This window comes from Tiliqua scincoides, chromosome 4 (genome assembly GCF_035046505.1).
Source record: "Tiliqua scincoides isolate rTilSci1 chromosome 4, rTilSci1.hap2, whole genome shotgun sequence".
Classification (NCBI taxonomy): Eukaryota; Metazoa; Chordata; class Lepidosauria; order Squamata; family Scincidae; genus Tiliqua; species Tiliqua scincoides.
The window spans coordinates 198,206,579-198,220,492 of NC_089824.1; positions in this window are offsets into that span (position 1 = coordinate 198,206,579).

Consider the following 13,914-nt stretch of genomic DNA (forward strand, 5'->3'; position numbering starts at 1 on the left):
CGCATCGAGGGGGCACACAACGTCTCCGCCCCCCCCCCCCAAAGAGCATCCGCAAGCCACTAGAAAGATAATCCCCCTTGATTCTTTCTAATTGGGTTGCAGGAGGGACAGGGCTCCGTTTCAAAACAGAGATCTGAGTTCAGATTCGGCAGAGGCCCCTCCTTGAGGTCTGGACAGTCTCACGGCTTATCCCAGTTCCGGACCAGGCGATAACATTCCGACGTGCTCCCACACTTTACGTATCAGCGAGGTCGATGGGAACTAAGGGGCTGCCACGACGTGGCCCCAATCCTGCACGAAGTGAGGATTGCTGATGTAGCGCCTGAAGAGCTTCCTCTTTCAACAGAAACCCGCATTGGAAGCAAATTTACACGGAGAAATTCCATGCAAAGAAACCGAGACAATGTATTTAGGACCGGGGCCTTAGTTCCAAGCACGGTCTGAGTTAGCATCTGGCAACAGATCCCTCGACACCTATACTCGGAAATAAGTCTGTCTCTCCCCCCCCCTTCGATGGAAAGTGCTTCCCAACGAAGGCTCCTCTCCCACGTACACTTACTAGCAGTGAAGTCCTATCCCAGTCATTCAGATTTACTTCCGAGTAAGCGTTCTTAGGATCGCGTCTCGCGCCATCCTGCAATCCTGTCCACACTCACCTATTGTAAATCCTGTTGACTATATTGGGGCCTGCTTCTGAGTAGACATGCGTAGGATTGGGCTGTAAGACCGCTGCCGTCACACACTCCTCGTTGCAATCCTATAGGAATGTTTACTCGGGAGTAAATTCCACTGTGTTCAGTGGGGCTTACTCCCTAGTAAGTGTTTCAGGCATCCAACATTAGGGTGTGATCCTATGCACCCTTTTGAGGGGGGGGGAGTAAAGTCTATTGAATTTGGGAGAGGGTTTACTTTGGAGTAATAGTGCTTAGGTCAGATAACAGGCTGGACAAAGACCTGCCACAGATTTCACCGACTTTCCCCCTTTCTCCAGAGTAGGCTTTTTTTTTTTTTTTTCACAATTTCCTTCTGTCAGCTGCTTCGGCTCTCAGCCGGATCCCAAGCAGTGTCTACTCGCAAGTCAGTTCCCCAGAGTTCCCTTGAAGCCTTTGAGCACAATCCTCTGCTTGTCAGAAGCCCTACTTCAGTGGGGCTTACTCTCAGGAAAGCGTGCACAGGATCTCAGCCTTGCCGTCCACCTCCTGTGCTTAGAATGGCACCGTCGGTTGACCTGTGGATCGGGACCACTGAACTTCGCTGCCCTTTCCCGCGGATAACTGAGGAGTGATTGCAGCCTCGCTGAGGAGGCAGAGGGGGACTCGGAGGCGCTCCGCTTCCCACGTGCATCCGGTGTTAGCATTCATCATTCAAACCTCCTCTCTGAGCCTTCCTGGAGCGGGAAGGGGGGAAAGAAAGTCCTTCAGACGCGCGCCTGGTCAGCGCGGAGACCAGCTCCGTAACGCGGATGCGCGGAAATAAAGACCATTGGGGGAAATTAATCCTGGAGGGGTGGAGAGCCTGAAAGGGGCTGATCGGACGGTCTCCCCGCGGGATATTTGCCTGCTTGGCTTCATCTCTAATATTTCTCTTCTTCCCCTAATTCTTAACCCTCCCCCCGTTTCTTTTCTCCCCCCCCCCTTTTCTCTTTTGGCGACCCGGCTCGCCTCCCGCTCGCCTCTTCGCAGCAGCCCTTCCCGCTCCTCATCAACTATCCTGACAGAGCGTCCGTTTCACAGCCGTTTCATCTCTCCCCATTAAGGGTTTTAAGAGACACCCCACAAAACGTGGGGTCGTTTTTCAAAAACCAAAACCAGCCCAAACAAAAACCCAACAGGCTCCCTCGGTCGGTTGGGAAGCGGAGTTGGGGAGATCTGCAGTTTTTTCGTCCTCCAAAGGCAGGCTGAGTTGATGGGATGGTTTTTTAAAAAGGGAAAAAAGAATTCAGAGGCGTCAAAGATTTAATCAGCCCCTGAATTATCCAGGGGGCATAGATGCCATCCTAGGCCTTCCCTCTAAATAGGGCTAGTACCGCTGAACAAGGGGTTAAACCGAAGTGCCAGGATCGGAGCCTCTTGGCACCGAAATCCCTGCTACCCACATCGGGATCTAGCCACATCTCCGCTGATTTCCGCGGCAGAATCGCGCACGATGCGCTCATCTCTCTCCCCTGTGGCGCTCACGGTGCCTTTCTCCGCCCTGGCTGGACTGTGCTCAGGCAATCGCCAGCTGTAAAGAGGGCATAGGAGTCCTGCCACTCACTTCAAGGGCAGGTGAATGGCAGCCCTGAGCACCTGGATTCAGCAGCTCGGGGCTCCCGCTGATTTCTTGGGACCCAAAGGATGTTGACTACGCGGGGAAGGTTGTCTGCTTGACCTTACGAGAACTTATTCCAAGTTTGGACTGTGACACGAGTCTGACTTTTCAGACGAGTCTTACTAGCACTTATTCCAGGTTAGGCTGTGACACGAGTCTGACTTTTCAGACGAGTCTTACTAGCACTTATTCCAGGTTAGGCTGTGACACGAGTCTGACTTTTCAGACGAGTCTTACTAGAATTCATTTCAAGTTAGGTTGTGAGACGAGTCTGACTTTTCAGACAAAACTTAGTAGCACTTATTCCAGGTTAGGCTGTGACACGAGTCTGACTTTTCAGACGAGTCTTACTAGCACTTATTCCAGGTTAGGCGGTGACACGAGTCTGACTTTTCAGACGAGTCTTACTAGCACTTATTCCAGGTTAGGCGGTGACACGAGTCTGACTTTTCAGACGAGTCTTACTAGAATTCATTTCAAGTTAGGTTGTGAGACGAGTCTGACTTTTCAGACAAGACTTAGTAGCACTTATTCCAGGTTAGGCTGTGGCACGAGTCTGACTTTTCAGGCGACTCTTACTAGAACTTACTCTAGGTTAGTCTGTGACACGAGTCTGACTTATCAGACGAGTCACAGTGAGATCCTATTCATGTCTACTCAGAAGTCCCACTGTGTTCAGTAGGTCTCACTACCAAGTAAGTCGAGGATTATAGGATTGCAGCCTCAGCCTTTCCGAACTCAGTGGGATTTTTACCTGAGCATCGAGGCACCTGAGCTGCGTGAGTTGGTTCATAAGGTGCGATCCAGTTTAAGTAGACGGGTCCCAACAGGACATGTCTGGAAATTCTTCCAAGCACCCTCGCCCCCAATGAAGAATTGGAGCTAGGGGGCAAACCAGGAGTTTCCCATTCATTCCAGGGGTGCTGGGGGGGGGGGGAGACTCCCTGACGGATTTTCTGCTTGCTTGGAAAATAGATCTTGTGGAAATAGACCCAACTGATGTCACGGGGATTTTTTTGTTTTTAAGAATTCTCTTCCACGGGTCTAGAATTAATCTGGACTCAATCCGCCCAAATCCCTTTCACAGAGACCCCTTCATGATTCGGTTCTACTGGCTTATACCCGAGACGGGATGTTACAAGATTTGGGGCGCCCCTAGAAGCCTTTTTCAGGCGGGGTTCCCTCCAATGACCCCTTTCCTCAGCCCCAGTTCAGCCAGAGCGCTCCTGTCTTAAACCCCGTTGGAATCCCCCGCGACAGTGAGCGGGGCTGTCCCCTGACTAGACCAACCCGGATCAGGTGTAGAACCTGATCGGAGCGAGGTGGGTTTCAAGCTCCAGCCCTTAAGGGTTCCTCGTCCGTGTTGGTCAGTCCCAGGAGTTTACTTCCAAGTAGCAGCCTGAGCCAGCCCCCCAAGTTGTGGGGAGTGGTTGATGCATCCTCCCCCCCCCCGAGTGTTGCTCAGCCACGGGGCCAGCACAGCAGCGCGGCAGCAGCGAAGATACGCTGGAATGATCGAGCCCTACGGAGAGACGCTGCCCAGTCCGACAAGGACCCTTTCGTGATTCGATCCTATCGCACGGAACGGACCCAAAGCCCCCCCCCCGCAGTTCCACTGGGCTTTACCCCCGGAGCCGCCACCATCTACTTCGGGGTACGCAACCCACGGAAACCGTCTCCACTTTCCCATCCACAACCCGAGCCAACCTCTACTGCCTCTGCCAGGCTGCGATCCTGCATTCACTGAGCCTGAGCCAACCACCAAAGTTGTGCGTGGCAGAGAGAGAGTGGTTGAGGCTGCCCCTGTCCCGTCCCCCACACTCCGGTGAGCCCACCCCAAAAAAGCCCTAGGGTTGCATTAGAAATGGAGAGTGGAGGGGTGACGATAGGACTCAATGGGCTGGCTCCTCACCAGAAACCGGTCTCCTTTGCCTAGCCAGCACTCACCCTCAAGGATGGAGACATCTGGTCTCCCTGGAAATCTCTAAAGTGGATTGGATCTAGTAAAAACAGCAGGAAAGGGGGGGGCACACCATAGCTTCAATGCTCCCCTAACCCCCCCCCCTTAAAGTCCAGTTTTTAACTTTCCTTGCACGACTTCAGATTGCTGCTTAAATTTCTTTTCCCCACCTCCCCAAGACCATTCTAGGGTGGGTCGGGGGAAACCACTGAGGAAGGAGTTCCCATTCCGCACGAGGAAGGCTCTCATCTAATATGCAGGTACCCCGCGCAGAGAGACATACCTGTAGATCAAGGCGGGAGAAGGTGGGTAGACCTACCACCTTTCCCCACCATGTGGGAGAAGACGTACCTGTCGATCAAGGTGGGATCCAGCTGAGTTCACAGGGGTGGTGGCAACCCTGAGTTCCACGAATTACTAGAAAGTGCAATCCCGTGAAATGGGGGGGGGGGTTTGTTTTGGCCAAGTCCACGTGCACAGGAGTGAGGGGAGAGAGAGATCAACCCCCAACAACCCCCTGATTAAAAGCACATGGACTCGGAAATCCCTACGGTGGTGGAACCTGACTTCGAAGGGGGGGGGGATGACGGATGATAGTCGCCCCATTCAGGCTGCCCTCCTCCCTCTCGGCGCCCAGCGTGGACTGCCCTGTACTATATCTACCTGCCTTCCTTTGCATGTCGAGAAGAGGCACGACTGCATTGTGTCGAGGGGACTCATCCTCACGCAGCTGGTACCTCCAGGGTCGTCAGTGGGGATGATTTGGGGTTTTGTTTGCAAGGGAGCGTTATTAAAAGGGGGGGAGAATCTGAAAAGGTTGTGGGTGGGGGGCAGAGCATTAAAGGTATCACCCCCCTTTTTTCTGCTGCATTTATCCTTTTCAAAACCTGTGAGAAGAAGGCAGACATTGTGGTCCGTTGTGGTTCCCTTCCCCCCCCCCCCGCATAGAAACAACAGCCCTAGTTAATCATCGATTGAGGATCAGAGAGTGTGTTGCACGTGTGCATCAGACAAGGGGGGGAGTGTTGAGGTTTGCTTGTTTGGGGTGTGGGAAACGGCCCACGAATTTAGGATTAAATGTGGATTAAACCCCTTTAAATGTGCTAATGCTCCTCTCTCTCTCTCTCTCTCTCACACACACACACACACACACACACACACACACACACACCATGACGCAATTGTTGCTTTTGGGCAGAACCTTGACCCAAGCCCAGTCCATTTTTTGCAGTGTCCCTTGGGATCAACGAATTTTCCTGGGGTTTTCTCTTGACTGAGCCAGCGCTGAACGCAAGCCCTATGCCTGGCAGAGGCTCAGCACAAGCTTATTGCTGCTGGATTGAGCCCACCTGAAGCCAAAGAAGAAGTCTTCAGAAGGGTAGGTGTGCCAAAACTTTTGCATGGTTCGGAAAGCAGGGGGAAGGTATCTCCTACCCTCCTCCAGCAGACATCTCAGGCACCAACCTTATTGCCCTGAGTAGAACCCACTGGTTGATTAACTGAATGCATTTATGTCTGGGGCACCCTTAAGTTGCCAAGCTTGGTTTTGGATCAGGCATGCAGGTTCGTTTGTAAATCTGTCACCTGTATGAGACTCCGGAGAGAACAAGCACCTGTACAGGACCAGCCACACTGCCCAAAGTTAAGAAACTCTATCTCTCCTGCTCTGCTCTCTGTTCTACTCTCCCCCTCTCTAGGCAATCAAAAATAGCACCTTTGTACTCACAGGTGAGAAAGATATAGAAGCATGCACAATTATTTCTGTATATTTGCTTAGATTTCTGAATCACCTTGTCTCAAAGATTTGGAATGAGTGACTGCATGACAGCTGTAACAAAAAATAAAGGGAACTTCTGGTCCCAAATACTAATACAACTGAATCTGGCAACTGAAATCAGAAAAATGTTTCCGGACAAGAATTAAGTTTCTAGTTCTCATGACTGAGAGGGAAAATCTTTACTATGTGCAGTGGGGGTGTGTGTGGAATGCAGTCATTTTTGTTTTTAAACTGCTGTGCATGTCCTCTGCCTTTCCCTCCTGTCAGTGTGACTCTGAGTAAGGTTAGCTACATCAGCACCTGCAGGCCTCAATCAGCACAATTGCCAAATAAACACACAATCCTCTGCACAGCCTTGGTCCAATGGACAGGATCATTTCCCCACTAAAATCAGTGGGTCTGCATCATCTGACATCCAAATTCTATGGTTTAATGTGGCTGCAGGCAGTGTTATTAGTAAACATTTTGCATTGCACATTTTGATGGTGTTGGAATCAGTCTGGCTCATCATGCTGGTGGGAAAAGACAGGTGGAAAAGAAACTAATAAAATGAAATCAACACACACCCCTAGTTGGCTTTGCATTTAAGCCATTGCTACCCAATGTTGCATATACACAACAGGGACCAAATGCATATACCAGTGGGCTGGGCAAAAATGGGTTAAACTGTGATGTTCATAGTTGCTTTCCCATCTGTTCAGGCCAAGATCAAGCAATGGATTATGCTGGGATTCTCTAATTCAAATTTGGTATTTTTGACAGAAGCGTTTCTAAAATGGGAGGTCACAAAAGTTCCAACATCATGAAATAAGTATAAGATGCTGCTTGAAGTCTAATCATTAAGAAGTCAAGATTCCTTGCACCTTTCTTTATTCGTGTCAGAAGTACCTACAGAAATGAAATTTTATACATATAAAATAACAATATACATAAAAAGGTTGAAAAAACAACAACAAAAAACTAGATATCATTTGCCCAGTACTGGGGACTTTGACTATCTGAAGCATGGTGGTTGAAGAAAATCCCACATGATCCAGCCAACCATAAGCAAAGCTATAGGCATGATAAAAATCTTAGTTCTCTCTTGTTTGACCCTAAAATCTTGGAATAAAAAGTAAGTATCTTGCTTCTGATGATGAGGCTTCCAGTCTTAGTAGCAATAGCTACTTAAAAGATCTAACCTGAGCTCTGCTGAGTCTTGTTCAGGGCTATTTATCACAGTACCCAACAAGATGCCAAAGGCAGGGCATGATGGTACTATCTCTCCCACCCCACCTGTCATATGGTGTTGCCCCTCCACCCACTAGTCTTCATGGGCATACTGTTACCTGAAAATCCCTGTTTTCCTTTTAAGTTGTGATTTTTATATCTGGTTATGTATTATGGACTAAAACTCATGCAGGCCAAACCTCAAAACACAGGACACACTTCCCCCAGCACACTTTTCCAAAGGCCCTGGTCAAGCCACAAGCACATAAATTATACAACCCCCACTTCCCTGTAGGTCAAGAAATGCATTGTAGCTATATGCAAAAGTGTCTCCTATTGTTTAACCTATTCATTGTGTTTTTCTAATCCAATCACTGGGTATACAAACACAGTACACTTCTCACAGGCAAAACTTCCAAGAGACCCTGGTAAAGCTACAACACAACTTCCACCTTTCTAGGCAATGTATTGTTTTAACTAAATCACCTTATTTAACTAAATCACCATATGCAGATTTGAACAGCCAGCTACCCCCTCCCCCAGGAGGACAGCCTTTGCTGATAGCTGATTTCCTGATAATAATAATAATAAAACTTTATTTCTATCCCGCCCTTCTCCCCAAAGGGACCCAGGGCGGATTTCCTGATCCTTCCATTGTTTTACATACTCCACGTGCCCCACTGTGTTAGCGAGCAAACACATCCAGATCAGCTCGGGGACACATCCAGCTTCCAGGTCAGCAAAAAGCCTTTTAAGAGAGAACTTCGCCACATGTTCTCTCTCTCTGGGCTTCCCGCCCTCCAAGGACACAACACATCTGTGTTGTGAGGGTCCTCCATAGGACTCTCCATCCCCCCATCCATCTGCTCCTCAGGACAGGTAACTATATCTTGCATCTGGAACCTTTTCCCTGTTCCCCCCCCTTTTTCTCCCCTTCTTTCCCTATCTTTAGTTAACAACTGGGTTATGCAGATCAGGGACCCCTAAAATCCTCCCCTACAAATTTCCCTTTTCCTGATCTCCTCAAATGCACCAAATACTGCTCACATGCAACCACCAGAAGCTAGGTACACTAGACACAAGTACTAGAAACATATACTTATCAATTTTCCATGTGCATTATGTATACCTGTGTGTTTTTGCAATAAAAATATAATCCTATTGAAAGTTATCTTTCTCCCAGTCTCTTTTCAAGCTAAAAAGAAATTTCTTTGCATTACACTGTCTTGTTATCTAGCCTGCGATCCTGAAGTTTCCAAAAGGGTAATATAATAATTCCCTTTAAAACATAACAGCCCTTTTTGGTAACAATACTGCCATTGAACAGGGAGGTTTTATTTAACCATTAAGGCCAATAAGAATGGCCTAGTCTTCCATGGCCAATAGCCATTGAATGGCCTAGTCTTTCATGAATTTTTCTAGTCTTCTTTTAAAGTCACCTTTGCTTGTGGTCATCTCCATGCCTTGTGTCAGAGAATTCCACATAAGAATTATGTACTGTGTCAAGAAGCACTTGCCCCATTTTTTTTTTCCAGTCAAGTTCTTTGGGTGATCTTGAAGTCCAGAACTATGGGGGAGAAAGAAAAGATTATCTTGATCCACTGTTTCCATGGCACGCATTATCATGCTGCTTCTCTTCCATTAATTAGTTGAACCCCGGTTTACAAAGCTATGGAAGATAATACTACATCTGGTGGCAATGAGTTCCATAACCTGATTATGAATCACGTGAAGAAGTACTGTCTACATCTGTTTGATTTAGGTGTGATCTAGTTTTATCCTGCCTCAGAACAAGTGGTTGAACTGGATTCTCCCCTGAATCCCTTACCTTCCTCATGCTTATGTGAAGAACCATATAGAATTTTTTTTTTAACTGCAGAAAGATTTAAATATAATATCAAAGTCTATGCTAATACTCCATATTCTTTTTTCTTTTTTGCTCTTTTCACCCCAAATTCCCATTAGGGATTTTGTTTGGTTTCTGTTTTGACAGCTTCTCTGTATGTGTGCTTGTGGTTGTTCTGAGCGATTTTTTGATTTAATATCAGTGCAGTCACGAGAAGGATGCACAGTTAGCATTTTATTTTATTTTTTGGCTCAAAGTATTTTTCAAATTCCTTTTTGATGTACTGGTCAGGCTTGCAATTTTCACATTCTTGTTGATCAGAGAGTGAAAGATCAGGTTTATTGTGCCCCGGGGGGAAGGAGGGGGGGATACCACCTTATTCACACAGATCTCTTTTTACCTAATGAAGCACAATTGTCTCTGCATCTATTTCTCCTCCATTCAAATTCAGAAGGAAGCCTAAAATGATAAGTAAAGTAGGTTTACTGATCAAAGATTTTTACATCATCGTATTTTGAATCTGTTGCATAGGTGCAGTAAAATTACATCATCACCATTATTAATATTATTATTAATATTAATATTATTATTAAACTCTCCTGCAGAAATTTTGTAAACAGAACAGTCCCTGCCTGCAGACTTTAAAGTCTAAGATGAGAAGACTTATTAGGGAGAAAGAGAAGCAAAATAAAAGGGGAAGAGGGATAGCTTGAGAAGATGATGTTTTATAACAAATAAGCTTTACAATCATTCAGCTAATCCAGAGCACATCCCAAGCAGAGAACCAAAATTTCAGTGTAATTTGGTATTATTAGACCCACATTGTATCTCATTGTTCTGCGTTGCTCTTTAGGAATTTGTTACACAACTTGTCAGTTCACAGGCTACATTTTTTAAAGCTTGTTGCAGTGAGCATACCAAAATGTTACCAAAATCACAACCAAAATGATTACAGGACTAGGGCACCTCCCTTATGAGGAAAGGCTACAGTGTTTCAGTCTAGCAAAAAGGTGCCCAAGGGGGGGAACATGATTGAGACAGTACAAAAATTTGCATTGGATGGATAGAGTGGGCAGAGGGATGTTCTTTCTCCTCTCACACAACACCAGAACCAGGGGACATCTACTAAAGTTGCATGTCTGGAGAGTTAGGACAGACAAAAGAAAAAATTTATTTATTTAGTGTGTGATTAATCTGTGGAACTCCTTGCCATAGGATGTGGTGATGGCATCAGGCCTGGATGCCTTTAAAAGGGGATCGGACATATTTCTGGAGGAAAAGTCTATCACAGGGAGCAAGCCTTGATGAGTATGTGCAACCTCCTGGTTTTAGAAGTAGGCTACGTCAAAATGCCTGATGCTAGGAAGTAGCAGTAGAATGAGGTCTCTTGTTGTCTTGCTCCCTGAGGCATCAGGTGGGCCACTGTGAGATATGAAGAGGCTGGACTAGATGTGTCTTTGACCTGATCCAGCAGGGCTCTTCTTATGTTCTTATGAGTATACACATAGATGTTAACCCATAAGCACAGTTTCTCCTCACAGTTCCCTTCATGTACATAGAGGGATGGTGTTTAATGCCCATCCATTATTTTTTTCTTTGCACATATTTACATGTCACACACCTCCATCACTGCCACAACCACCATTACCCATTCATTGAATTCCAGGTATGTTTATCCTCTTAAATTGTGCAGTTGAAAAAGCAGCTAGAATGTAGTTACTGAGAAAAAAGGGTGGGCAGAAAATGGTTGCACATCTTCTTCTGCAAGTATTTCTTCAGTTCAGATGGTCTCTTCTTAAATTGTTCTTCCTTCATGGCATTGGGTATTTATTGCAAGTGTGACATGTATTTCTGCCCTAAGAAGTTGTCTGAGTTTAGACTTATTGTAGAATGTGCACCCAGATGATAGCTAGTTCATTGTATAGGCTGCAATCCTATGTGCACTTATCTGAAAGTAGAACCCCTGGAACTCAATGGAACTATGTTGACCTGCATGGGATTGTACTGCATAGGATTGCACTTTTTTTCCCCTTTACAGAAATACACTATTTTAGGCTGAGCGCAAAATACTTGGTTGTACTACATTGACCCAATTTTCTCCATCTTGCCTCTGAGCTTCCTCCTTGCTGGCTACATTTTTTAAAATGAACAGTCCAATCTTAACCTGCACCGGCGCAGCCAGGCTGCATTGCTTGCACTGTATCCAGCACAGGTTAGGAAGTGGCTGGAGATCTCCTTGGGGTAAGGGGATATTTTATCCCAGTTAAAGTCCCAGGTTACCCCATGGAGCTTCTCAGATCTGCGCCAACTATTTAGTTGGTGCAAATCTGGGAAGCCCAGTGTAATGCTAAGTGGGCCAAGGGTGGGGGGATAAGGTTATGGAAGAAGCTTGCTCCACTGATCCTACCCACCCTCCAACCTCCCCCACCCAGAAACCTCCTTGTGCGCCTCCCCGTCACCCTCCCCATGCCCCTGTGCCACTCAGTGCAACCTTACCTGCTGCAGCCAGTGCTGCTCCTGGATGCAGCACCAGCAGGCTGGTGCAGACCTTTGAGTTGGCACTACCAGCCTGACAGGTAATCACAATTGTACTTTACAGCACATTTGCAACATTCTGAACAGGCACCTCCTGTGCCAGCCCAGGCAGGAACTAGGATTGTGATCTAAGAAGAGATTGCAGTCATTTAGGCTGCAGTCCTATACGCACTTTCCTGGGCGTAAGCCCTATGGGACTTACTTTTGAGTAGACACATATAGGCTGCTGCTGTGAATATTGTGTCTTCCTTTTCTTCTTTCTAGGAATAAGCTGCTGTCATCTTGTCAAACAAGGTTATATTTCTAGCAGGTTTCGCAACAAGTGGAAATAAAGCTTTGTTGAACACCCTGCCTTTCCATATGACCCGCATTCTTTATGTATATTTGGGTATCATAAGATCTAGATACAAGGGGAATCTTGAGAGAGAGAGAGAGAGAGAGAGAGAGTTTGGCAAGGCAACCACAAAATTCATTTGTCCTTTGGAGGTGTTGAGGACTTCAGTGTGTTTGTTGATGACTCAGAAACCTGAGTTTGCATTCAAGGCACCAAGAGTACCTGAACTGGACTCACCTCAAGCCAGTTGGTAGCTTTTAACACCTACAGTATATATTAAAATGTACATGTGAGTTTTGGAGCATTATTAGTTCTGTGATTGGCTTAATTTTGTTAAAAGCAGTTGACTTTCCCATAGATCAGGAACATGCAGGGGGATAGGGGGTTTCAATTCTATCCCCATGGTTCCAATCTCTCTCTCAGTGTGTGTGTGTGTGAGTGAGTGAGTGAGTGAGTGTGTGTGTGTGTGTATGGGGGGGGGTCAATCTGGCTCCCCAGTACACTGGAGAACAGCTCCTGTTAGCACCAATCTGGCATCTATTGACTGAAGAAAGACTAAAGCCATCCAAGATAATCATGCCTTAAATGTAGGTGCTGTTTTTCACTTGGTTCCTGTGTATGGTTTTTTCTTCCGTTCAGTTTAATTCATACACTCCCTAGATTACATTGCTTAGTGCAGTGGTTCTCAAACATTTTAGCACCAGGACCCACTTTTTAGAATGATAATCTGTCGGGACCCACTGGAAGTGATGTTATTAATCTGGAAGTGATAAAAATTTTAATACCCCCATATGACAAAATCAAATCAATCAAGTAGAAAGCTTACAAAAAGTTTAAAAATTTATTTAAAATGAAGATCCCTCTTAAGCCTCCCAAGCAGTTGTTGATCTGTTTAAAAAAAAAATTCCCCAAACATCTCAAAGGCTGCAATCCTATCCACACTTACCTGGGAGTAAACCCCATGGACTATTATTGTTAAAAGCATATATCAGTAGCCTCATGAAAGTACAGATCTGTAACATTTCCTCAAATGCAGTCACATACCATGGTAGCATCAAGTCTATTATATTAAAAATAACACATTGAAATGAATGGGGACCCACCTGAAATTGGCTTGTGACCCACCTAGTGGGTCCCAACCCACAGTTTGAGAAACACTGGCTTAGTGAATTGAATAAGGGAAGCTGATAGCATTACATAATATTGCATAGTGTTACATTAAAAAAAAATATATGGGGGCTGCCAAAGGTTAACGGAGGCTTCCTTTGGCATGTTGAGGGGATTGGTGCTCTTCTTCCACTGCCACCCTCCTCACTTTTCTTCCCTCCTCCCCGAATCCTCCATGGGTGCCAACAGGGCTTCAAGGAGCACGAAAGAGCTGTCACAAGCAGGCATCTGGGGAAAAGCCCCCAACTGCAGACAGAACAGGCCAAAGAGAAGAGGCAACTATACAGAGCTGAAGAAAAGTTCCATGAAGACTATGAGTGCAAGTGATCAGTGCCTGGCAATGAGCCCCCTTGAGAGTCCAGGACCTAAAGTTATACTGACCTCTTAGGCCATCCCTCACCTCATATCTGCTTTTCTGGCTAATGAAAGGTCTTTCACATTATGTACCTGGGTGGTGCCAGGTTTGTCTTTGGCTTCCAAAATATGATAATTGGAATACAGGTAAAAATGCACAGCCTGAGGAACAGAATGCCTGTGGGTTGTGTGTGTGTGTGTGTGTGTGTGTGTGTGTGTGTGTGTGTGTGTGTGTGTGTGTGTGTGCGCGCGTGCACACATGTGCAAGAATCTGGTGTCCCGTAGCCTAGGGTATGTACATTAACCCAGCAATGTGTGTGTATGCATTCTCATATACTAGTGCTCACTCTCTCTCTCTCTCTCTCTCTCTCTCTCTCTTAATCTTTGGCTCTAGAAGCAGCAGATTGCCACAAACAGTCAGC